Raw genomic sequence first — 25,038 nt, forward strand, 5'->3', positions numbered from 1 at the left:
CCTGATTGTCCTCATGGCCATATCCACCTGGGACATCACATAACTGCTTGTATTTTTGCCTTCATCTTAAAAAAAAAACAAGCTATTATTCTTCAGTTTATTTTAGAATGTGTAGTTCTAAACTTAGGTTTATTACTGGATACATCTTCGGTTAACATTAGAAAAATCTCTTATTTTGGGATAAAAGTCTACATGACATCCCCTTATACATTTACTTGGAAGTTCACACTGCCACATGCTCTTACTTTTGACACTCAGTACAAGGCTCCCTAATGCAGACATATCATCAGACTGAGTGAGGTGTAAGGGCCCATTCACATGCAGCCACCTTTACCATGCACCAGGGTTCTCAGATACCCATTCACGGTCTCTGGGATCTCCTTTCCTCACTTGGCTCCAGGATCCCATGAAGGTGACCACCTCTTCTGTGTAAATGCATGAATGTGATGAGTTTGATAATTGTTAACATAGAGGCATGGGCTCATCAGTAACATTGAAGTAATGAGAGTGGTGGACAAACTCATAAAATACTCATGGATAGAATAAAACATTATGCTATTCATGTAAGATTGGAGCACTGAATTAGCAGTGACCATGACATTCTTTTGTAAAGATCACATAATTTTTCTGTAACCAATTCATGAAAACCAAGTTGAATGTGATGCCCTGGATTAGATCTTAGAAAAGGAAAAAGACATAAGAAAAGAAATGATTAGCATGATTAAAGTATGGATTTTATTTAGTATGACTCTCCCATCTAAATTTCTTAGTTTGATCAATGTGGAATTATCAAACAACATGTTACCTTTTGGGGCAAGTGGTTGATTTTGTATAGGAACATTGTACTGTTTCTGCATCTTTACAGAAAAGAAAATTATTCCAAAATTAAAACTTACTTTAAAAGCACATGGAAGGATTCCTCAGTATATTTGAATGAATATTGGATGTGACCAAGGGAGTCTGTCATGAATGACAATGTAAGATCGTCCTTCCCCCTTCTGGAGTGACATTATAGCTCTTATACTAGACATTCAGCATCTCCCCTTGCAGGTGAGACCTGATAGTATTTGTAAAATATGCTTCTTTGACATCTATTTTTTCTCACCTCATTAGACCATTTTGTCCAAGCAAACATCATCTAGAGCAGCTGTCTCAAACCCAGAAAAGTGTGCCCCTGGGTGACACCAAGATTTTCTCAGAGATTCATATGCATAAAGAGCTTTAAAGCATTTAAATTTCTATAATCTTGTCTCTTGTGCAAAACTCTTTCCTAAAATAGATAAGGAGAAGAACTTCCTAGTTTTGTTGCTGACACTCCTTTCCTACCTCCAAATTAGGTAATAGTTCTGGATATGTACTTTAGTAATAAAAAAATTCCAGCACTCACCTCACCATAGACATTTTCTTGGGAACCAGAACATCTGCAGCATCAAATGCAGGAACATTCACACTGCCACTGGGATGGGCATTGCAAATTGAATGGCACCAGAGATGGGCAACAGTCCTGTGATGCCCAATGTTTCATTCAATGAAAGTAAAGGAGGATCTAATTGAATTGTCAGTCCCAAAATTCTGGAATGCAATTGTGGAATTTGAAAATTAAACCATTGTATGAGTTCTTATTCAATTCTTCTTCTCCTTCCCAACTAACATTATCCAATCCAGAAGCTCTTCTTTGATACTAAAAATTTCATTAGCAGAATTCAAATCATTAGAGTTAAAATATGTTCATTGGAAGTGTATGAGTTTATTCATATGACATAGACATCATTGTACTCTTTGTAAAATTGTTTCTTGGCTAAGGAAGTCAAGCAAAAGATGTGTCACTTTACAGTTCTTATTTCCCAAAGAAAACATGGAATCAAAGATATAGGAAATAAATTTAGAAGAACCTTCATTTTATCTAAGGAAAAATCATGCTTCAGTGTGATACTTAATTATTCAGCAGATAAAAATGACAAATTGCTGTTGGTACCAGTGTTCTTAAAACAAATCTTTCCTTGAGAATTACATGTAAACATCCTTGCACAGATGAATTACTTCTAGTCTTCATGTGTCCAGCCCCAAGAGAGATGGTAATTAAGAATGTTTTATGTAAGTAACAGATTTATCATTTTGTCCTTATTGAGAAACAAAAATTCAGTAGGTGATTATTTGTTTAGAAGTCACTTTTATTTATTTACCTTATTGCTCCTGCAAATGGTGCCATGAAATTTAAAAACAAACTGTAATCAAACAGCAATATTGTCACAATATACACCTACACTAAATGGAAGAAAAGGAACCCCTATAATAAGATAATAAACTGTCCTCTATTACTTGTACAGTTGTGCAGCAGGGCTCCTGAGCATATTCTCCAAAAAGTATATTTCAAATAAATAACTGGCAGCTTCCAACATTAACACTACAGCCACTGAGTGCACCCGGCCACTTTGTGCACTGAGGAGTGCACAGCCCAGAGCAAAGCACATCTGGGCAGGGTGCCAAGAGGCTGCAGGGACAGGCACATCAACCAGGAGGAACCAGCTGCCCCATGATGGAAAGGGAAAGGGCCAGGAACAAAAGAAAGATTACCATATTCTCTCTCATATTGAGCTATGTTTATGAGAGTTTGATCTCTTCACCACACTTAGATCTCATAGTGCAATTGTATCAGATGCTGAGAGTAAATCATTAACAAATAAAATATCTTTAAATCTGACATGATATCTTTGAATGCAGCTGTTACTGACACTTTAATAGAAAATAAAAAAAACTGAGACAAATGTTTAGCTGGATGGTACTCTCTGTAAATTTATAAGACAAAAGCACTGTTCAGAATGGCAAGAAGAAAAAAATTACCCTTGATAGGAATGAATTCATCCACAAAGCATAAATAACTCGAAGGCACAACATCTGCAAAGATCAGAATGAGCTGCATATCAGAATCATCTGGGAAACTTGTGTAAATATGACTCTTACACAAGTATACAAACAGTCCCATGTTCCCAAAATTGGGATTTCAGAATGAGCATTTTATTAAAATCTTAAGATTTTGTTTTTGCAGCCTGTCTCACCAGTCAGTGAACAGGCATTTAGAACCCAACTCTACAACACGTAATCAGTTCCCAGCAATGTCAGGAACAAGAATAAAACTCATTTCACCTGGTTTGTATGAGGAAGAAAGCAGGTATTTGAAACATATTTTAAGAATTAGTCATTATCATAATTATCCAAATATTAAAGTATTGACAACCCAGCTAATGACTGAACATGACTGTTCAATGTAGAAATTAATAATCCATGGCTAAATGCACTGTGAGGTGGGTTGAGTGGAAAAGCACCAATGTGCCGAGTGTTCAAGCAAAGTATGGTGACAAAAATGTTAGGCAGTAACAAGAGGACTCTGAAGTTGGAGGATATATTTATATTTTGATAAAAATTGCAGATGTAATAAATAGAAAGGAAGAGGCACTTGTGCAGCATGGAAATGATGGCAGTGCCCAGTGTGGTCCAGGTGCAAATAATTGCTAGAAGCACTTACAAGCATTGGCTTATTGTGGCTCATGAGATTCCTAGAAAATAGAAGCAATTATTTCAGCCATTGAACATATGTGAAAATCCAGCCACAGCGTAGTAAACAATGTTCCCAGAGCTAGCAAGGGTCAAAACAGTACAAAATAAATTTCATACCTTAAGGATCAAGCCCATGTTATACTCATTTATGGTATTTTGGTTTTCTAAAGCTGCCAGAATGTCATATAAGAGAAATAGGTTAATTTTGATGGGTCTATTTGGTTACAAAATCACAGTTCCTAGCCCAGGAAAATGTCCAAATTAAGACATCAAGAGGAAGAAATCTTCTCTGAGGAAAGGCTGCTGACATTCAGGGTTTCTCTGTCACAAGACACTACACATGTGATATCTGCTTGTCCTTCTCCATTGGTCCTGGTTTCAATGATGGTATCCAAGATGTAACTGTGTATTTCTCTCTCTATTCTCCTGATTCACCTGATGTTCAAGTTTGCAAGCTGCTAGAATGTAATATTCCAGAGACAGAGAGGCTTTAAATTATGTTCTAAGGCTGTCAAAATGTCCAAATTAAAGCAAGATTATGCAAGATTAGAAATATCCAATATAAGGCATCCAGGGAAAGATTACTTTGTTTAAGAAGAATGAGGATATCCACAGTTTCTTTGTCATCAGGAAAGACAAACAGAAACATGGAGACATTGGCTAGCTTTCACTCCAGGGTCTGGTTTCATGAAGCTCTCATGGGGACATTTTCCTTCCTGTCCAAAGGTCTCTGGCTGTGTGGGCACTAAAACCCTTTCCAAAATAGTCCCCTTTTAAAGGCTTCAGTAAGGAACCCCATTTTGAATGGGTGGAGACACATTCCAGGGGAAAAATCAGAAAGTTACCATCCCAGAATATTGAATGAGAATTAGAGGACATGGCTTTTCTGGGGTCAATGATAGATTCAAAGTGGCACACATACCTTTTACCTCTTATAAAGGACTCCCATGAAGGATTATAGACAAACCTTCACAGTTCAAATAAAATATTCTAATGACAGTTTCCAACCCATATTAGGTCTTATCAGCACAAGAATGGAGTAAAAGAACAGTGCATTTTGGGGGGTACATAACAGCTCTAAAACAGTATATTTGGATACTTAGGTTTATCAAATTAGACAAAAGTTTTTAGAAGGAGTATGAATGAGAGAAATAACTTTTCAACTTTTTGATTTTGCTTTCTTTTGTCTTTAGAAGAAAAGACAGAATTGAACAAAGGAACTAAGTAGGACAACAAAGGGCTACAGTCAGAAAATGATGAGCAGAAAGTCCTGGCTGGAAAGAGGGTCTGGTAGGAAGAGACAGTGGGAAGTTGTACAGTCTGTGGTCGGGATTTTTAATCTGAAGTGGTGAGGATTAAATCTTGGAAATCCTTTGATGTGGAAGAAAATGACAGGGAAAAATGGAAGAGAAAGAGATTGAGAGAGAATTACAGTGGGAAGGTTTAATATTGATTCATCAGAGTATAAACCTCACTGGGTCTCAAACAAGTCAGGGCTGCATGGAATTTTCTTGCTTCAGTCACCTGCATCCATCTGTACAGAATTTACTGACAATGGTCCTGACAATGTGAGAGACACAGGTTTTGTGAGTTAGATTAATAACCCCCAAAGACATTCTCAAAGCTAATTTTGAGTCTGCAATCTGTTACCATATATGGTAAAAAGGACTTTGAAAATATCATGAAGCTCATAGACGTTGAGATGGGAAATTACCCTGGTTATCTGGGTGGCCCTGTGAAAACATATAAGCCCTTAAAAGAAAAGAACTGTGTGCTGCAACTCTGGCTCAGTGTCAGAATTCTTTCCTGCCATGCTAGAGACCCAGGTTCCATTCTCTTGCCTGCCCATGAAAAAAATAAAGGAAAGAATCTCTCAGGACTGTGGTCAGAGAAACACGTGACAACAGAAGTAGGGTCAAGGAGATGAAGTGTTCATTAATATGAAGAACAGTGAAGGGGCACCAGTCAGGGAATTGGGGGGGTCTCTAAAGTGGAGAAGGCAATAAACAGATTCACCCCTTGAGGCTACCACAAGGGAACACTGCCACACAAGGATTTTAGTTGTCAGATCCATTTTGCTCTAATGACTGGCAGAACTATAAATGAGACATTTCTAATGTTTGTGGGAATTGTTACAGGAACAATAGGAAATTAAAACAGAGGTCTTCACTGCATTTCCCACAGTGACCACCACAAGGGATTAAAGAGACTGGTTTATTAAATATCCTCTGGACCCTGAAAACCTTCTTGAAAAGAAGTCAGGGGGCAACCTCCAAAGCAGATAGAGGAGGTAGGTAAGTTCAGGACTGTGTGAACAGGAAAAAGCTACTTCATAAGAGACTCACTGACAAGCAGCACAGAAGAGGAGGTTGTATTCAACAGTGAATCACAACAGGAAAGTCATAATGCTTCTGACAGAATTAATCTGCCCATTTTCAGCCTGGAGCCCACTGGTGCTGAGAAGGATGTCTGTTGTTTTCAAATGCCAGGGACCCATGAGGGGTGTCAAATGTCCAGTGGATTATGAGGTGATGAGCAGTCTGGGGCCTGTCCTGGCTTCTGCTGTATGCCAGTTTGAAAGTATTATGATCCCCAGAAAAGCCATCTTGAATCCTATTCCAATCTTATGGGAGCAGGCATTTCTCTTAAAGCTGATTCAAATTGTAGGTTGGAATATTTTGGTTAGATTATCTCCATGAATTGTGAGACACCCAATTGTTTGAGTGACTTTTGATTAGAGGGAGATGTAACTCCACACATTTCAGGAGGATCTTGATTATTTTACTAGAATGCTTTAAAAGGAAATGTTTTGGAAAGAGTCAAAACTGACAGAGGCCTCAGAGCCGACAGAGTCCTGAGCTGACACAGATGGTGACACTGGGAGAACAGAGACATGGATGTTTGGAGATGTTTGGAGCCTGGGAGATGTCACCATGAGATGTTAGACAAGCCAGACCCTAGGGGAGACAAAGGAAGCAAAAGGATAAAAACCACCCCTGGAGAAGCAAAGTGAGGAGCCCATACAGGAAGAGAGGCTGGAATCAATGGAGCCCAGGAGCAAGGGGAAAAAAGATGCCAGCCATGTGACTACCCAGGTGACACAGATGTTTCTGACACATTAACCTTCCTTGAATTAAGGTATCTTTCCTTGGAGGCCTTAGTTTGCACATTTTTTAGTTCAGAACTGTACAATTGTAACTTATTAAATTCTCCTTTTTAAAAGTCATTTTGCATTCTGGCAGCCCACAAGCTAACATATGCCAGTACCAGGCTAAGTAATTCTTCTGACTGAGACTCCATAAAATACTAGGACTGGACTCACAGCAAAGGTGACCCTCAGACCTGGAACCACAGCCAGGGAGACTGGAGACTCAGTGCCCCACAGGTGACTGCAATCAGAATGAACAATTAACACAGATGCAAGGATTATGCCAGCAAATTCAAAAACAGCTTCTCCACACTGTTTCCTTGTGATTATACATATCTCAGAGACCTATTTCATACAATATTGTACATAACACTTTGTGGAAATTACAGCTATTTCTATGTGTATCTAAAGTTGTTTTTCCTAATATACAGAGAGTTAAATCTTGTTTGACTGAGATTCTTTTACACTTTCCACCAGAGTTCCAGAGCTGCAACATCAGAAAGAGGTAGGTACCTGACCATGACAGGTCACCCCTTGTCAACTTGGCAGCTTGGGCAAAATGGACACCAATAGCCAAAAGAGTGAAAGAGGACACTTACCTTACACCCTATACAAAAATTCATTCAAAGTGGCTCAAGCACCTAAATATAAGACCTAGTACCATAAAGCCTATAGATGAAAATGTAGGGAAACATATTCAAGACCCAGGAATAGGAGTTAGCTTCCAAAAACCTTATACACAAAACACAAGCTGCTCAGCATACTGCAATTCAGACTCGCAGCTCGGCCCAGGCCTTTGGAGATGCATAAAGGAATAATCCCAGGGAAAGTTGTTGGAACCCAACAACATGGAAATAAGGCCAGCAGAGATTGCCCTGTGTCTTCCCATGTAAGAAAGAACTTCAGATCAAAGTATGCTGCCTTTTGTCTGAAGAACTACATGATTTTAATAAATTAAAAATTTGACCTTTTATTAAAAGTCAACCCATTTCTGGTGTGTTGCATTCTGGCAGCTAGTAAAGTAAAACATCTTCAAACTTGAACCTGAGAGAGAGACGCATGTCTTTAATAGCTTAATACCATTATTATAAAGCAAATATAGTAGACTCACAGAATTATTTAATAATTGCAAAACAAAAGAGAAATTAATGAAGAAATTAACTATAACAAATCCATTCACAAATATAACACTAAAATAGAATAATGAACTATGTAATGCAAGCATGTAAAATATTCTAGACACAATGGAAGTGTAAAGACAATAATATAAAATGAATACTCAAGGGAAAAGAAATCTGATGGACATTTAGTGCTGTCAAATATGAAAACACTGTCTCATTGTTAACAGACTGTTTCCCATCCTGGACCAAGCTGCCAGCCTCACTCCTTCATGCCCCTTTCACACTGACTCCCTCCTCCTCACCACCTTCACACCAGGGAGAGCAGAGAAGGACAACTTGAACTGCAGGGAATAGACAGAAAACATGGCATGTTCAGACCCTAACTATTCTAAATACCAATTTACCTGGAATTCCCCCTTACATTTCCCCCCTGAGAGACTCCTAACTAGGCAGCCCCTTTTCTCCCTCCTCCTGTCACTTTGCCCTTACAGGCTCCAGACAGCCTCAGTATCTCAAATGAAACTAGTCCTAACAAGTGGTTAGAACTACAGAAATGTCTTTGAAGGAATGAGTAAAGGAAATGAAAAGTTCAATTAGAAAGGAGGGAGAGTATAACTATTTCGGTAACAAGGATGAGGAAGGCTTCAAGGAAAACAGAATCCATTGAAGGAAACTGTAGGACAGGAAGACTAAGAATATGTAGAAAGTTTCAATATGAAGAGGCAGGAGGAGAGGGAGCAGCTGCTGCTGCAGGACTCAGTGCCCCACAGCTGGGAGAGGAGGTTTGTGTTCGAGGCTGAAGCACTGTGGGAGGAGTGCTATAATCTTGCTGACAGTAATAAGTGGCCACATCTTCAGCCTGGGCTCCACTGATTCTGAGAGAGAAATCTGTCCCAGACCCACTGCCACTGAATCGGTCAGGGATCCCAGATTCCCGGTTGGATACACCATAGATGAGCAGTTTGGGAGCCTGTCCTGGTTTCTGCTGGTACCAGTCTACTTCACTGCCCACACTCTGGCTGGCCTTACAGCTCATGGTGATTGTCTCCCCTGGAGTCACAGCCACAGAGCCTGGAGACTGGGTCATCATGATGTCCCTGCTGGCACCTGCAGGCAGAAAAGAACAAGATCATACAATAAATCACAAATATATAAATTATATATCCAAAGGTAGGTTTCCTCATTTATCATATATAATCAGATCTGTTTGAGATGAAATAGACTGTACACTCTGCACGTGAAAACCATCTCTCCAGCTTTATAAAGACATTGCTCTTCTGAAGCTCTCACCTGAGACCCAGAGCCCCAGGAGGATGAGGAGTTGGGACTGTGACAGCATCTTGCTCACCATCTGGTGCACTCAAGCCCCATCTCCAGGGAATCCCCATTAATAGAGTCTGAGCAGCAGCTGAGTCCCCAGGAGTCTATGCAAATCAACTCAGGGTATAAAGGGAAACATGCTGTGCAGTGAGCTGTGCAAACAGATGATGGAAAAGAGGGGACAAAATAACATTACCACAGGAAATGTGAGTGTAGTCCTGCAAATGTCCCAGAAATCAACTGAAAACTATTTTTTTCAACGTACTTTAGAGAACTGCCAAATTTAAAATATTTAATTATCAACTTTAATGCAAACTACCAATAATCATCTTGTATGCTTAATATTGTAATGGAATATTTTTGTGTGTGAGTGCAAAATCTCTTAGTTAATTGACCTTTTAAAAATATGGTATCAGAAACTGAGTGTAATACATTCATGTAATTAGATAGAATGAGGATTTAGTGCACAGATTGTTCATGTATCTCAGTCTATTCTGAATTTTAAATATATTTTTGAAACTCATTGACAGCTCAAATCCCCTCAAGATATCTCAAACCAGACCACTGATATTGCTCTGAACCCAAATAATGTCCCTGAAAATGAATCACCAGATACTTACAAGCTGCCCTTGACACTGCCCTTTATGTCCACCAGTTTCTCAAGTCACCATTCCTCAAATCAGTCTCTCAAATAAAATAGTCACTATACTTGTGAATACTTCACACACCTAAGGGGTAACTGCCCCACCTAGTGGTAATAGATTAAATAGCTCCATCTCCCAAGGTCTCAGAGCAGATTTGCATTTATTCTTACTGTAAACAAAAATATTTATAGAATTATACAAATATCAATACAAACCCTTCCAGGCCCAGAACACTGAGTTATGAATAAATGAAACTGAACCTCTGACCTCTTGAACCTTTCAATTATCTGGGAGAGGCAGACAATAAACAAATATTTCTGCAGCTTCTCCTATGCTGCTTTTCTGTGATTTACCTCCTGTAGCAAAGCTGCTAATACAGGGGAAATGGGGCAAGGTGCAACCACGTCCATTGCATAGGACATCCTTCACCATGAACAGAATCAGAGGAAGACTGAAAAAAATGAGACAGTTTAACAGTTATGTACATAGCATAATCTGTCCTGTATCATGATCTCCACTTTTCCTGCAAAGCAAACACCCTTCTGCCCCCAAGAAGTTTCCTTAGTGTGGAACATCCTAAGGCATGCATTGTTCCAATTATAATAAATAATACATTTATTTTTCCATAGTTGTCACCCTATGAGCCCATTACCATAGGTGGGGGTGCCATTTCCAGCCATTTAGGAATGGGGTGGCACAGACTCAATTCACCAGGAAGACATTCCTACTCAGTCAAAGGTCCACTGTGTTCTTGGTCCACCACATATATGAGTTATGAAGATGCCAGTACTTTCTTCATGTTTGCCCTCATCCCCCATTTTTCTTCCTGAAATTAATATATTTCATTTCCATGAAGTTTATATATATATATATATATATATATATATATACACTTTATTTGAATTTTACTTAGTAATTGTCATGTTTCCTGCTTCAAGGCAGTAGAATGTCTTTCCTATGCTGACATATATTAAAGAACTTGAGATAGTCATGGGCAACATGAGATGAAACAGGTTGTGTCATGTGAATGACAGGCAGAAGGGTCCACATGAAACATTGTGTGCGGAAATGTCTTGTTTGAATATGGACAGTTGACCTCATGCATGAGTGAAGTAGGGAGTTGGCCTGCAAAGCTCAGGGAAGAACACTTCAAAATATGCACAGGACATGGTCTTGGATGATTACAAAAGACAAATAAAACTGTGAAAAGCAGACAAGGGCCTGATCCTAGGGGAACCTTAAAGAGGATGAAAGCTGAGGGTTTAGATTAAGTGTAGTGTGAGTCCATGGAATGCAAGTCAGAATCAATTATTTTTTTTAGCAGACACTCTCTAGATCATTCTATGTACATTAGCACAGTGAGGAAATGGGAAGTGTGGAATGATTATCCTTTCTGTGCCAGCTTAGAATCTAACATTTTTATCCTCTCCTCTAAAATCATATAGTGATTTTTTAATTTAAATTTCCCCACTACCAAAAATAAAATTGGGGCAAAACAATACTTGGTAAAAAGGGAATTGTGGTAAGTAGAGTTCTAAGAGGGCCCTCAAGTTTCCTGAGTGCTGGCATGTACAAACTTTATCCCAGTTCTTCAAACACTAATTATATTTGGCTGTGAAGTGATTTTATGGACTTTATTTGCACATGAAATAAAAACTATTGACATTAAGATGGTAGGTTATTCAAGTGGGTATGACTATTTCACAGGAGCCCTTTAAATATTTTTGTACTGCTCAGAGACTAAAACTCAGTAAAACTCATAGATAGTTAGAATTTGATGTGGCAGAAAATATCTGATGTTGGCTGTGGAGGTTGAGAGGCCATACTGGCAGGGAATGAGGGCAGCCTCTACAAGATGAGAGACACAGACAGCAAGGAAATGGGATCACAATAGCATGACCCAGGGAGCTCATTCTGTCCAACCACATCAGCTTGGAAGAGAACTCCAAGCTCTGAAAAGAACAGAGCCTCACTCACTCCTAGATTTTATCCTCCTAAGTCCTTGAGCAGAGAACCCTTCACACTGTGCTCAGCCAGACTCCTGATCTACAGCACTGAGAACTAATGAACTGCTCACTGGTCATTAACTGGTAAAAAACTAATATGGGTTTATCAATCAATCTCACATTAGATGAGGATTCCTGAATCCAGAGAGAAGAAACTGTCTGACTTACTTCTTTGCTGAGCAATATTGATTTCTCTCTGCTCCAGTAGAATCAATGTATTTTACACCTCTTTTCACCACAAATGATTTCCTATCATTAGACCACATCCACATGTTCAGGGCTGAATGTTGTGCTATGAAAGCAAAAAGAAGACCAGAATTAGATTTAAAGATGGTCAGAATCTGTCCCTTCTTTGACTGTAAGGCCATGTTCTCAGACAGTTGAAGGAACTCTGCGCAAGAATCTGTCATAGAAGGGAGTGATCTGGGGACATCCCTAGAAGACCTGAACCTCTCTGCTGCCTGTGCATTTGCTCTCACTGCCTCATGCCCTTACCTGGGAGCACTTGGCCCACATGTTCCTCTTGCAGATATGACATCAGACCAAGTGAGTTATAAGGGTCGATTCACATGCATCAGCTTTAACATGCATCAGAGTCCCCAAACAATTGTGGTTTATGTAATGTTCACTTCCCATTGTAGCTGCAGTCCCATGTTAAAAGGGCTAATTTTCATTTTTGGATGAATAAGTGCATGTGATGATTTAACAAATTGTTACTAAAGAGGCAAATCTAATTGTTCATATTAAAATAATGAGATTAGTTGAAAAACACATAGAATATCCATGTAAAAATAAAATACTGTGCTACTGATTTCAAATAGGAATACTGCAGAAGCAGAAATCAGGATGTCACAACATTCTTGCAACAAATTCATGGAAAGCTTATACCACATGTGCTGGTTTGGATCATAGAACAGGAAAAATCCATTAGAAAACAAATGGCTAAATCTGAATAAAGTCTGGATTCCAATTATTATTATTTTACCAAGGTAAAGAGCTCAGTTTTGCAAATGAACCATGATTATGCAAGATGTTAGCATCAAGAGGAAGTGAGTGAGGATGTACAGGAATTCTCTGTACTGTCTCTACAAATTTTCTGTAAATCTAAAGTTACACCAAAAGAAAAAAGAACATTATAAAAAACATGGAATGCTGCTTGTGAAGAGCTGAGTGAGACTGTGCTGTTACCAAGTGAGGGCTGCTAAACATGACCTAGTATAAGTTACCATTCCCCAAAACCACACCCTATCTGGAGTGACATTAGTGATCTCACCCTGACATTCAGCATCTCAAATGAAAGTGAGAGCCGGACACTACTTGGAAAATGTGTTTCTTTGACCCCTGATTTTCCTCATCCCATTGGATCCTTTGGTCCAAAACACATCCTTTAGAGCAGAAATAATGCGTCATCATGGGTGGAAGCACAGGTTTTCCCACAGGTTCATGGGCATGATGAGCTGTAATACACTTTCTACATCTTTGTGTTCTGCTCAGACTTTCTTAAATGATTCAGTCCAAGATCAATCCAATTGTCCTGATGATTCTTTCTTCCCACTTCCAACATCACATTAAACCTTTTCTGCTTAAATTTAATTTTTTTGCTTTTAATTAAGAAAAAATAGTACCACTCAACTCAGCATAGGCAGTTCCTTGGGATCCAAAACTCAGCCGTGACAAATGAAGGGGACACTCACATTCCCACTAGTGTCGACATTAAGAATAAATGGCTCTAAAATCTGGAAAATTTTCTGTGGTGACCAATGCTTTACATTCAACAAAATGGAAGGAGAATCTAATTGAATTGTTGGTCCAAATATTCCACAATTCAGTTATGGAATTTCAAATTCAAATCTTTGGTCTAGTTTTCATTGATGATTGTTTTTTTGTCTTCCTGCTTAAGTTTAGATCTTTTAGTGAAGATTTTGCTGTTAATAATTGCACCTAATGTCAGCAAAGTTGAGATTTCACTACTACCTTGAATTACTGAAATATACATTTCCATTTTTTTCCTTTTTTATTGTATAATATAGCATACATACAAGCAAAGAAGAGAGAATGTGACTACATTTGAGCAACTAAACAGGTCCTCCAGGTGTAACTCTTAGGCATACCTATAGGTAGGCTAAGTTTCTCCACTACCTATGTAAGCTTCACAAGATTAATATCAAGCCTCAATATAAAGGGCCTATTGCTTTGGGTGTCCCTAATGTCTGACACAGTATTAGGGGATTCCCTGGTGTTACAGTGTAATAATTCCATATTTTTTCTCCCATCTCTCGAGGGACTTTGTCAATACTTTTTCATTTTCTGCTTAATATATTCTAGGATGTATCCACGCATTACATTACAATATACAGTATTAAAATCCCTCAGTCTTGTTCTGGGTTCCCTGTGTTTCAATCGTTCAATGAGCTATCCAGAAGGTTGAGTTAGATTAAGTGCTTCAGAAAATATTGGTTCCAGACAAAATAAACCTTTCTTCCTTTGGTCTCAAAGAGTAGGTGTGCTTCTAAAATATAAATAATGTCTTGCTTACCACTGTGTTCTCAAATACTTTAATCCAGACCTGATCAGCTTTCCTCTTATCTCTCAATACCAGGTTGAAGATATGTACAAAACAGCTTTGGAAACCCAGAAAAACCCATTGAGTCTTTGGACTCAATGTGTCTTTTATAAGAGCTTACAATCTAGGCCCCTGTTTCCTTACAAGTATTTCCCAAAGGAGACCATTCAATAATTGTTCTTTAGTTTCTGGATTATTTTGTCTTACCAAATGTCCTACGGATTCAGTGACATTGCTGCATGCCTCACAACTTTGTTTCTTTTTGTAGCAGCACAATATTTGATCATATGTATACACCATCATTGCCAATCTACTTCTCAGTCAGTGCATCCTTCAACCACCTGCATTCATTAGGTGTCACATATACTACCTAAAGTCCACAGTCCATCAACACTCTCAATTTTAGATAATTTTGTTTTTCCCCAGAGGAAGATAATCAATAAACACCTCCTCATGAAATAGGAAAGGTAAACCTCCCCTTAACTCTTTTCACTACACCCATCGTTGACCTCTACCATTGCTGTGGTACTGCTGATGCTTTCCTATTAAACATAGCCAATGCATGCAATTGCAGTTTTCCTCCTGAACTCTGGACTTAAACACTCTTTGTACATGATCCATACAACTGAAGTAGTTCTTGTGAGAACTAATGTATATTTCTCATTTTAATCAATGGAACACACAAGTCTATAAACCCCTTTAAATCTTGTTCACTTTCATTATGGTAATATTACTTATAGATGCCTAGAGAACCACCTGCACTTCTATCTTTTCCCTTACATTTGAGTTGAACCACATTAGATAACTGTTCACCCATCTCTAGCTTCTATGCATCTCTAAGTCTCTTATATTCTGTATTATAAGGCTCTAATTTGACCTTTACTGTAGCCATAAAAATGGAGTCTTACAGTATCTATCCTTCTATGCTTGGCTTATTTCACTCAGCCTTATATCCTCAAGGCACATCCATTTGTCATGGACTTCAGGATATCATTTTGTCTTAATGCTGACATTTTGTTAATCCACTCATCTGCTGATGGGAATTTGGACTGTTTCCATCTTTTAACAATTGTGAAATATGCTTCTATGAAAATCAGTGTGCAAATATCCACTTGTGCCACTGTTCTCAGCTCTTCTTGTATGAAATAGTGCTAGTGCTGGGTCATAGGGCAATTTGATATTTAGTTTCTTAAGGAACTGCCAAACTGTATTCCATAGTGGCTGCAAATTTCCACCAGCAGAGCATAAGTGTCCCAATTTCTCCACATCCTCTCCAACACTTGTAGTTCACTGTTTGTTCAACAGCAGCCATTCTTATAAGTGTGAGTTATAGCTAATGAAAATGAGCATAGCTTCTTGTATTTTTGAGCCATCTTTATATACTCTTTAGAAAAATACCTATTCATATCTTAAACCATTTTATAATTCGGTTATTTGTTCTTTTGTTGTTGAATTGTATGATTTCTTTGTATATACAGGACATCAATCTTTGTCCAATATGTGACTTCCAAATATTTTCTCCCATTGAGTTGGCTGCCTCTTCACCTTTTGACAAGGTCTTCTGAGGTACAGAAGCATTTTATTTTGAGGAGCTCCCATTTACCTATTTTTTCTTTTGTTGCTTGTGTTTTGGGTGTAAAGTTTAGGAAGCTACCTCCTATTACTTGAAGGTAAGAGTCTTGAAGATGCTTCCCTACATTTTCTTCTAGAAGCTTTATGGTGTTAGTGCTTATATTTAGGTGTTTAATCCATTTTGAGTTAATTTTTGTATGGGACATAAGATATGGGTCCTCTTTCATTCTTTTGGCTATTGGTATCCACATTTGTTGAGAACACTATTTTGTCCCAGATCAGTGGATTTAAGGGCCTTACCAAAAATCAGTTGACCATAGATTTGAGGGTCTATTTCTGCACTCTCAGTTCAATTCCATTGGTCAGTACTTCTATCTCTGTGCGAGTACCATGCTGTCTTCACCATGGTGGTTTTATAATAAATTTTAAAGTCAGGAAGTGTTAATCCTCCCACCTCATTCTTATTTTTTGGATAGTTTAGCTATTTAGGGTCTCCTTCCTTTCCAGATAAATTTAGTAACTAACTTTTACAAGTTTTCAAAGTAGGTGTTTGTAATTTTAATTGGAACTGTGTTGAATCTGTAGATCTGTTTGGGTGGAATGGACATCTTAACCATATTTAACCTTCTTATCCATAAGCAGGGAATGTCTTTTCAGCTATTTAAATCTTCTTTGACTTATTTTAGTAATGTTATGTAGCTTTCTGTCTACAAGTCCTTTACATCTCTAGTTAAGTTCATTCCTGAATACTTGATTCGTTTAGTTGTTATTTTGAATGGATTTTTTTCCTTAACAGATTCCTCAGCTAGTTCATTGCTTGTGTATAGAAATGCTACTACTTTTGCACATACATTTTACATCCCACCACCTTGCTGAATTTGTTTATAAGCTCAAGTCCCTTTATTGTAGATTTGTCAGGATTTTCCAGATATAATACCATATCATCTGCAAATAATAAGAGTTTTACTTCTTCCTTTACAATTGGGATGCATTTTATTTCTCTGTCCTGCCTGATTCATCTAACTAGCACTTTTAGAACAATATTGAAGAGTAGAGGTTCTAGTGGGTGTCTTTGCCTCATTCTTTATCTTGGGGGAAAGTTTTCAGTTCCCCTCCATTGAATATGATGCTGGCTATCGATTCTCACAAATGCCCTTTATTATATTCAGGAAGTTACCTTTGATTCCTATCTTTGAAGTTCTTTTCTCAGAAATGGATGTTCAATTTTGTCAAATGCTTTCTCAATGTCAATCAAGATGATCATGTGATTTTTCCCTAGTGATTTATTGACAGGCTGTATTACATTAATTGATTTTCTTGTGTTGAACCATCCTTGCATTATTGGTACAAATACCAATCCGCTGTGTATAACTTTTTTAATGTTATGTTGGATTTGATTCACTAACATTTTGTTGAGAATGTTTTCATCTATGTTCATTAGGGAGATTGGCCTTAAGTTTTCCTTTCTTATAGCATCTTTACCTGGTTTTGGTATTAAAATGATATTAGTTACATAAAATCACTTAGATAGTGCTCCTTTTTCCTCAATTTTTTTGAAAAGTTCAAGGAAGATTGGTGTTAGTTCTTTTGGGGATGTTTGATAAAATCCCCCTGTGAATCCATCTGGCACTGGCCTTTTCATTGTAGGATGATTTTTCATGCTTGACTTATACTTTATGATTTTAATTGGACCGTTGAGATTTTCTGTTTCTTTTTGAGTCAGCAAGCTTGCTTTTGTGCTTTCAGGGATTTGTCCATTTCAAGTAAATTTTGTAGTTTGTTTGCATATAGTTTGCTTATGATATCACTCTTATGGTTTCTTTTATTTCTTCAGGGTCTGTGGTAACCCATCCCTTCTCATTTCTGATTTTGTTCATTTGCACCCTCTCTTTTATTCTTTGTCAGTCTTGCTAGTGGCCCATCAATTTTACTGATTTTCTCAAAGAACCAACTTTTGTTTTATTGATTCTTTCTGTTCTGTTGTTGTTGTTCTCCAATTCATTTAACTCTGCTTTAATCTTTGTTATCTTCTTCTATTTGTTTGAGCATTAGTTTGCTGTTCTTTCTCAAGTGTCTCCAGGGGAGGAGTTAGGTCTTTGATTTTTGCTCTTTCTTGTTTTTTAATATAGGTATTTAGAGGAAATAAATTTCCCTCTGAGCACAGCCTTTGACACATCCCATAAGTTCTGACATGTATTCTCATTTTCATTTATCTCCAAAAAGCTATTGATTTCCCCAGCCATTTCTTCTTTGATCCACTGGTAGTATAAGTGTGTGCTATTTTATCTCCATATATTTCTATAAGATCTCATTCTTTGGTGGTTATTGAGATCCCATTTCATTCCATTGTGATCAAAGAAAGATTTTTAAATTATTTTAGTGTTTTTAAATTTAATAGGACCTGTTTTGTGCCCTAGACTATGATCTATTGATCTATAATGGAGACTGTACCATGAGTGATAGAGGAGAATGCATATCTTTGTGTTTTGGGGTATAATGACCTGCATATGTCTGTTACGTCTAATTCATTTATCAAGTTGTTCAAACTCCCTATTTCTTTGTTGACCTTCTGTGTGATTGTTCTAGTTATAGAGGAGAGAGTTGAATTGAAGACTCCTACTATGATTGTTAAAACATGTGTCACTCCCTTCATATTTGACAATGTCTTTCCTGTACTTTGGAGCTCTTTGATTTGGATCAAAAACATTTATGATGGTTATTTGTTTCTTCTTAGTGAATTGACCTTTTGATTAGTATATAGTGTCCTTCTTTGTCTCTTATGATGCCTTTACATTTGAAGTTAATTTTGTTTGATAGTATTATACTTATTCTTGCTTTGTTTTAGTTACAGTTTACATTGAACACCTTTTCCCATGTTTTCACTTTCAATCTATTTGCATTCTTGGGGTTAAGATAAGTCCCTTGTAAGCAGCATATAGCCAGATTATATTTTTTAATCCATTACAATAATCTGTATCATGTATTGGTAAGTTTAGTCTGTTAATATCCAAAGTTATTACTGAATATATGTTTCTTGAATCTACCATCTTATCTTCCGGATTTTATTGGTCATATCTATACATTAATTTCCCTCTTTCTCTTTTTATCTTTTAAGTTATCCTTAGTGGTACTTTTCAGTTCTGATTCCTCCTCCAGATGGCCATCTCTTTTTTTTTTTTCAACTGTCTGAACTCCCTTTAATAATCCTTATAGGGTTGGTCTCTTGTTGACAAATTCTTTCTGGATTTGTCTGTTGTGAAAATTTTAAACTCTCCCTTAGTTTTGAAAGACAATTCGGCTAGCTAAAGATTTCTTAGTCCAAAGTCTTTCTCTTTCAGGATCTTAAATATATCATACCACTAGCTTCTCACCTCCATCATGCCAGTTGAGTAGTGTAAACTCAGTCTTATGTGGTTTCCCTTGTACATAGTAGATTTTTGTTTCTTTCTGCTTTCAGGATTTTCTGCTTCTCCTCAACATTTGACAGACTGATTAGTATGAGTCTTGGAGAAGGCTTATTTCAATTTATCCCATTTGGTGTTAATTGAGCTTCATTGTCTTGTATATTTATGTCCCACATAAGGATTGGGAAGAATTCTCCCATTATATCCTCAACTGATCTTCCTAGAACTTTACTCTTCTTTACTTCTTCTGAGACATCAGTGATTCTTTTATCTGTGTGCTTTGTTTTGTCCATCATTTCCCTGAGATCTGAATTCATATTTTTCCAACTTTTTGCCATTTACTGTTCTGAATGTTCAAAGTCCCTTGTCTGTCCTCTAGTTCACTTATTCTTTCTTCTGCCTCTTCAAATCTGCTGTTGTGTGTCAATAGTATGTTTCTTTTTGGGTCTACTGCACCTTTTATCTCTGTGATATCTGCTGATTTTCTATTTATTCTTTCAAATTTCTTTTTATCTCCTCTAGAGTCTTCTTGATATTCTTTATGTCATTAGCCACTCCATTGATTTAATTTTCTAGATTAATTGAACATTTTGATTAGTTGTTCCAATGACTGTGTCTCCAATGATGTTTTAATTTAGTCATTAGGCTGAGATATAGCTTTCTGCATCATGAATGGTCTTTTGTTGTCTTCATGGCATATAAATACTTTGATTGGTTTACTCAGAAAGTTGACTTCCTACAGTAGTATAAAGCCTTGTCTTTGCAGGATGGATGTGAAACAGGACTCGGGTCACGGCAAGGGGAACAACAGTACAGTGATGCACTGCAGCACAGGTATATGTGCAGGTTGGGGAAGCTATGCTGATGCCTGTGAGGTCACTCTATATGGTGCAGAAGACTATCCCAGATCACTTACACTCTGAAATTAGGTGTGCATGGGTCTGGGGGTAGTGGCCTTAGTGAGCACTGGCCTCGAGCATGGGGCTTTTTGTGTACATGGACAGAGTTAGGCCAGTAGGTTGGCACTATGTTGCAGGGGTTGCAGACAGATGTTATCTGGCTGTGCAGGTCAGCACTTTCCCAGAGCTGGGATTATAACTGGGGTCCGTATGCATGCACAGATTTGGAGGTGCCATAAATTGCTGTACTTGTGTGCAAAGCTCATGGTGTGTGGGATGAGGCAGTGCAACTGTATGGCTGGAGGCATGTGTAGCCTGGGTATGGAAGTCAGCACCAGTAGCTTTTATGTGTAGGCAATTGCCTGCAGGGGGTGGGGAGAGGGAGGTAGGCTTTGGGAGTGGTGGGGTGAGACTGTACTGACACTGGGGTTAGGCTGTGCTTGGGGAGCACTGTGGAGTGGCTAAGTGCTCAAGTGGTTGGCATGGCAAGGGCACTTGGAGTGCAGGGAGGTGGGCAGGTGATGGGGTTCAGGTGTATGGGGAGTGGAGCTGCACTAATGAGGTTAGTGCATTCAAGGAATGTGGTTTGGCTTATTTCCTAGTCCTGTCTCCCTGTCTGTGCCCTCCTGAGGACTCTGAGGTTCTGTGTTAGGCTGTTTGCACCAGCCAGGTGGTCTCTGGTTCTCTGTTTCTTTAGCTCCTCAGTTTTTGCAACAAGGTCCACTCTGTGTGGTATGGAATACTCACTCAGGGTGCTTACATCATGGAATTGTTATCTCAGTCATCCTCTCATTCCTTCCATAGCCATTGTTTGAAGCAGGGTTGAACTCAATCTATCCTATTCTGCCATCGTCCTGGAACTCTGGGATGAATGCCTGAATGTCTGGAGCCCCAGAAAAGTGGGAGAGCCATGTAACCAAACCATGTGCCAGCTGGACCAAATTTAGTCTACAGGCTCTGGTTGCCAGCACCTCAGCGAATTTTAGTTTCTTTTTTTTTTTTTTTTTTTTTTTTTTTTTAAGAGAGAGGAAGGAAAGGAAGGAAAGACAGAGAAGGAAGGAAGGATGGAAGGAAGGAAGGGAGGAAGAAAGGGAAACATTTTTAAACATTTTCTTGTTTTATTATATTTTGTTTGTTTGTTTTGTTTTTTACATGGGCTGGGGCCGGGAATCGAACCGGGGTCCTCCGGCACGGCAGGCAAGCACTCTTGCCCGCTGAGCCACCGCGGCCCGCCCGAATTTTAGTTTCTTAAAAAAGCTTCAAGGAGAGAAACCATTTCCAGTTGCAGCTCAGGACATCTGACTGGGTGAGTGTGTCATCAGGGTAAAAGAGGATCAGGGTGTAAATAGGAGCTTTTAGTGCCCTTGAACTAGGTCTGAGTTTTACTTCCAGAATGATCCCCTTTGCTCTAACCTCTGCACCTTTTGTTTTTGGGTACTATAAAGTAATCCGACCTAATCTAATAATTAACTGGTATTTAATGAAATTAAGTAGGCCAATTTAAATGTTAGCTGGCATATTACCTAGGTATTGGTTAATTGTTGAATCGGTGTGATAAGTGGTTTACATCAATTGAATTGCTAACTGCTGTATTTGGTCTGTGTTCAGTACAGAGATTGAGGCCTTGGCATAGATTTGTTTATTGACTGTGCTCCTTAAAAATGAGTAATCCAGTTGTTAATTGATATTTAATGAAGCTAGGCAAACCTGTTTAAATTCTAGCCAGTACATTACTTGGGTGTAGTCAAAGTTGATGTTTATTTAATTGTTAATTGGTGTGCTAAGTGCTTAGTGCTTGCTAGCTGGTGTGTTCATTCTAATTATTAAATGGTATTTGCCTGCATTTGTATTGGTCAAATGTTCATAACTGGTTACTGATTATGGAAGTCCCTTTAAAATGGAAACTTTTGGGCTTATTGAAATAAAAAAGATTTTGGTATTGAGTCTATAAAAGGTTCTATTTCTCTCACATGGCCTCAATATGATTTAAATGAAAATACTACCATTAAAAAAGATATTACACTTAAAAATGTTCTGAAAGAGGGTAGAAATTGGATGAGATAATATATTCCATCTTTAATTTGTTCCTCTCAAAAGTATTTCTGCTTCTATTTCTGTTTTTTTGAGTGACTAGTTTTATATTTGTGTCTGTATGCATTTTCAATGTATATTCTTATACCTCCACATGGTAAGAGCAAATTAATAAAATTTTTGAAGAGCTCTATTTAAACTTCTTAGAAATAATTAGGTGTCTGAGATAAATATATAAATTTGTACTAATGAAATAAAAGAATAATAGACTCTGAATGGCATGATTCATAAACATTATTTTAATTACTGTAAACAAATTTGGACATTAGAATGGAGCCATCCCTGGAATTTCCTTAAGGCAGCAGAAAACTGCCAAAGAGCTGTCTCTGAAAAAAAAGCAAAGACCTTTTCCAATGGCCCTAGTCACAACTTTTAGTAAAATAAATCTTACAAATAGAAATAGTTATAAGAAGAGCATAGGGGCTTTCAAAATTCCATGCCCCTATGCTTTCAATCCTGAGGCTTACTCTTGTGAAGTTTGCATAGGTAGAGGAGAAGCTTAGACTACCTAGACAGGCCTAAGAGTTACTTCTGGAGGACCTCTGTTGTTGCTCACATGTGGCCCCAGTCTCTTCCTAAGCCATGCAATTAAATCACTACCCTCATCCTTACATGGGGCATAACATCCAGAGGTGAAAGTTTCACTGGCAATGTGGGAGATGAATCCCAGAGATGAATCTGGACATGGTACCATGGGTTCAAAAATTCCACCCTGACAAAATAGGGGAAAAGAAGCAGAACTAATAAAATCTTGGTAGCAGAGAGAGTTCAGATAGAGTCCAGAGGGTAATCTGGAGGTTGCTCTTATGCAAGCTTCAGTTAGACCTTGCTACTGATCATAACCTGGCAACCCCCAACCAGGACCATTCCAGCCAATCCCAAAGAACACCTAGGACAATATGTAAGAATTCACAATCGTTCCATGCACTAGAGTAACTTTCCAGAAACCTACAACCTCCAGATGGTCCCTGGTCTAGATCAGTCCTGAAACCTAGAGGACCCTGAACATCAGATAGTTCCATCTCCCTACCCCAAATTAGTAGCAGACTCTTCGAGGATGAAAAATTTTGAATTGCCATAGCCCAAACACCCCTAAGGAGAAGATGGAATGATCAAAGATGATGTTCAATTTATACAGTGAAGATAGGATTTAAAAAATGAATATGAATGCTCAATCGTTAAATTGACATCTCTTTTAGTCCCCAGTATCTTAAAATAGCTAGAAGTAAAAACTTAAAATTGTGGAATTGTATCCCATGTCAAACTCTGAAATACGTTCTACAACTAATTGTGGTGCTGTGGTTTGAAATGTATTGTTTTTGTTTTTTGTATGTATGTTATTTTTCACAAAAAAAGAAGGAAAAAGATTTGATTGTGATAAAAAAAATGTTTAACCTGTCTTGCATTCTATATTCTGGAGCAGCTACAAGGAAAAATCTGAGAGGATAATATGGTAGCTCATGACAAACTCTGATATCTGTCCTGTGACTGTTGGTTGAAGAGTGTTTTGAAAACTGTTGCTTTTTTATTTCTTTGCTTTGTATATATGTTATAGCATACAATAAAAAGTGTTTTCAATAAAAAAGAAATCTGAAGAGAAAGCTATCAGACATTGCCATGTTTGCTCTGTGCCCTTCCCAGTTGAGAGAGAAATCCTGTACTTCATTGGACCTTCTTGAGTGAAGGTAACCTTCTGTTGGTACCTTAGTTTGGACATTTTTATAGACTGGCTTGAATTGGGATATTTCTCTAGCCTTAAAACTTTAAACTATCAATGTAATAAATTTCCCTTTTTAAAAGCAAAAAATAAGTATTTCCATGGCCCTCACCTAAAACTTTCAAATCCAACAAGCCTGATAACTTTTTGTCCATGCACTCTATCCCTGCCCTAAGGCCCAACCACCTAAAGCAGTTATGGGTGAGAGCTAGGCACAGAATGATGGGTGAGGCATGGTTTGATTTTTTTTGCTGGACTTGGAGATTAGAAATGCAAAGCATAAAGGATGTTACAGTATAGGCTATCTTTATTAATATAATTTTCCATTAATACTTTGCAATAATAAATGTAGTAATCTGGTTATTATTAATATATATAATTAGCTTTGGGATAGAACTAACTGAATAAAATCTAATTATCAAATTTCAGTAAATAAAATGAAAGATCTTTGAGAGTTGTGGAGAAGGTTTCCTATATTTAGGCTTGGGACAAATTGAATGAATTCAATGTGTTTTCCAAAACTTGATAGCCAATGACCTTTTAAAGTTGTTTCTAATTTTAGGATATTATGAAACCAATAGAAGGAATTGAATGATGAATTTTTGAATTGAGAAAGTGCAACTTCATTTTGCTTAGGTATGTTCTCCTTAAATTTATATACACTTACTAACTAAATAAGCTAGTATTATATGCATGATCTCAAAATTCTGCTTAAATAGCCTGATAGGTTGTATAAACTGAGCAATGTACCTGATAATGTTGACACTTATGTAAAATATGATAAAAATAAGGATATGATAATGCTTCAAATATATCATATTTAAGATATAAATTTAAGAAGGAATGTAAATGGATTTTTTAATAACCTTGATTAGCTGGATTTCAAAGAATCTGTCTTTTTCTTACTTAGTCATCTATTAATGCAGTATGTGTAAGAATTTGAATTTATGCTGGCTTTGTTAATGTCAGTCTGTCATGAATAAAAAGACATAAGTCTT

The 25,038-nt window shown here is 37.7% G+C and overlaps 1 pseudogene across 1 annotated transcript; it reads right to left on the bottom strand.

Moving 5' to 3' along the window:
• Window positions 1–8,533: 8,533 nt before the first annotated feature.
• LOC143661210 (immunoglobulin kappa variable 1-39 pseudogene) lies at window positions 8,534–9,194 on the bottom strand (annotated as a pseudogene). Its single transcript, XR_013164449.1, has 2 exons — window positions 9,115–9,194; window positions 8,534–8,931 (listed from the first exon to the last, which is right to left on the bottom strand). The product of XR_013164449.1 is annotated as an immunoglobulin kappa variable 1-39 pseudogene (transcript).
• Window positions 9,195–25,038: the final 15,844 nt, after the last annotated feature.

The sequence above is a fragment of the Tamandua tetradactyla genome, chromosome 17, assembly GCF_023851605.1.
Source record: "Tamandua tetradactyla isolate mTamTet1 chromosome 17, mTamTet1.pri, whole genome shotgun sequence".
NCBI classification, from domain to species: Eukaryota; Metazoa; Chordata; class Mammalia; order Pilosa; family Myrmecophagidae; genus Tamandua; species Tamandua tetradactyla.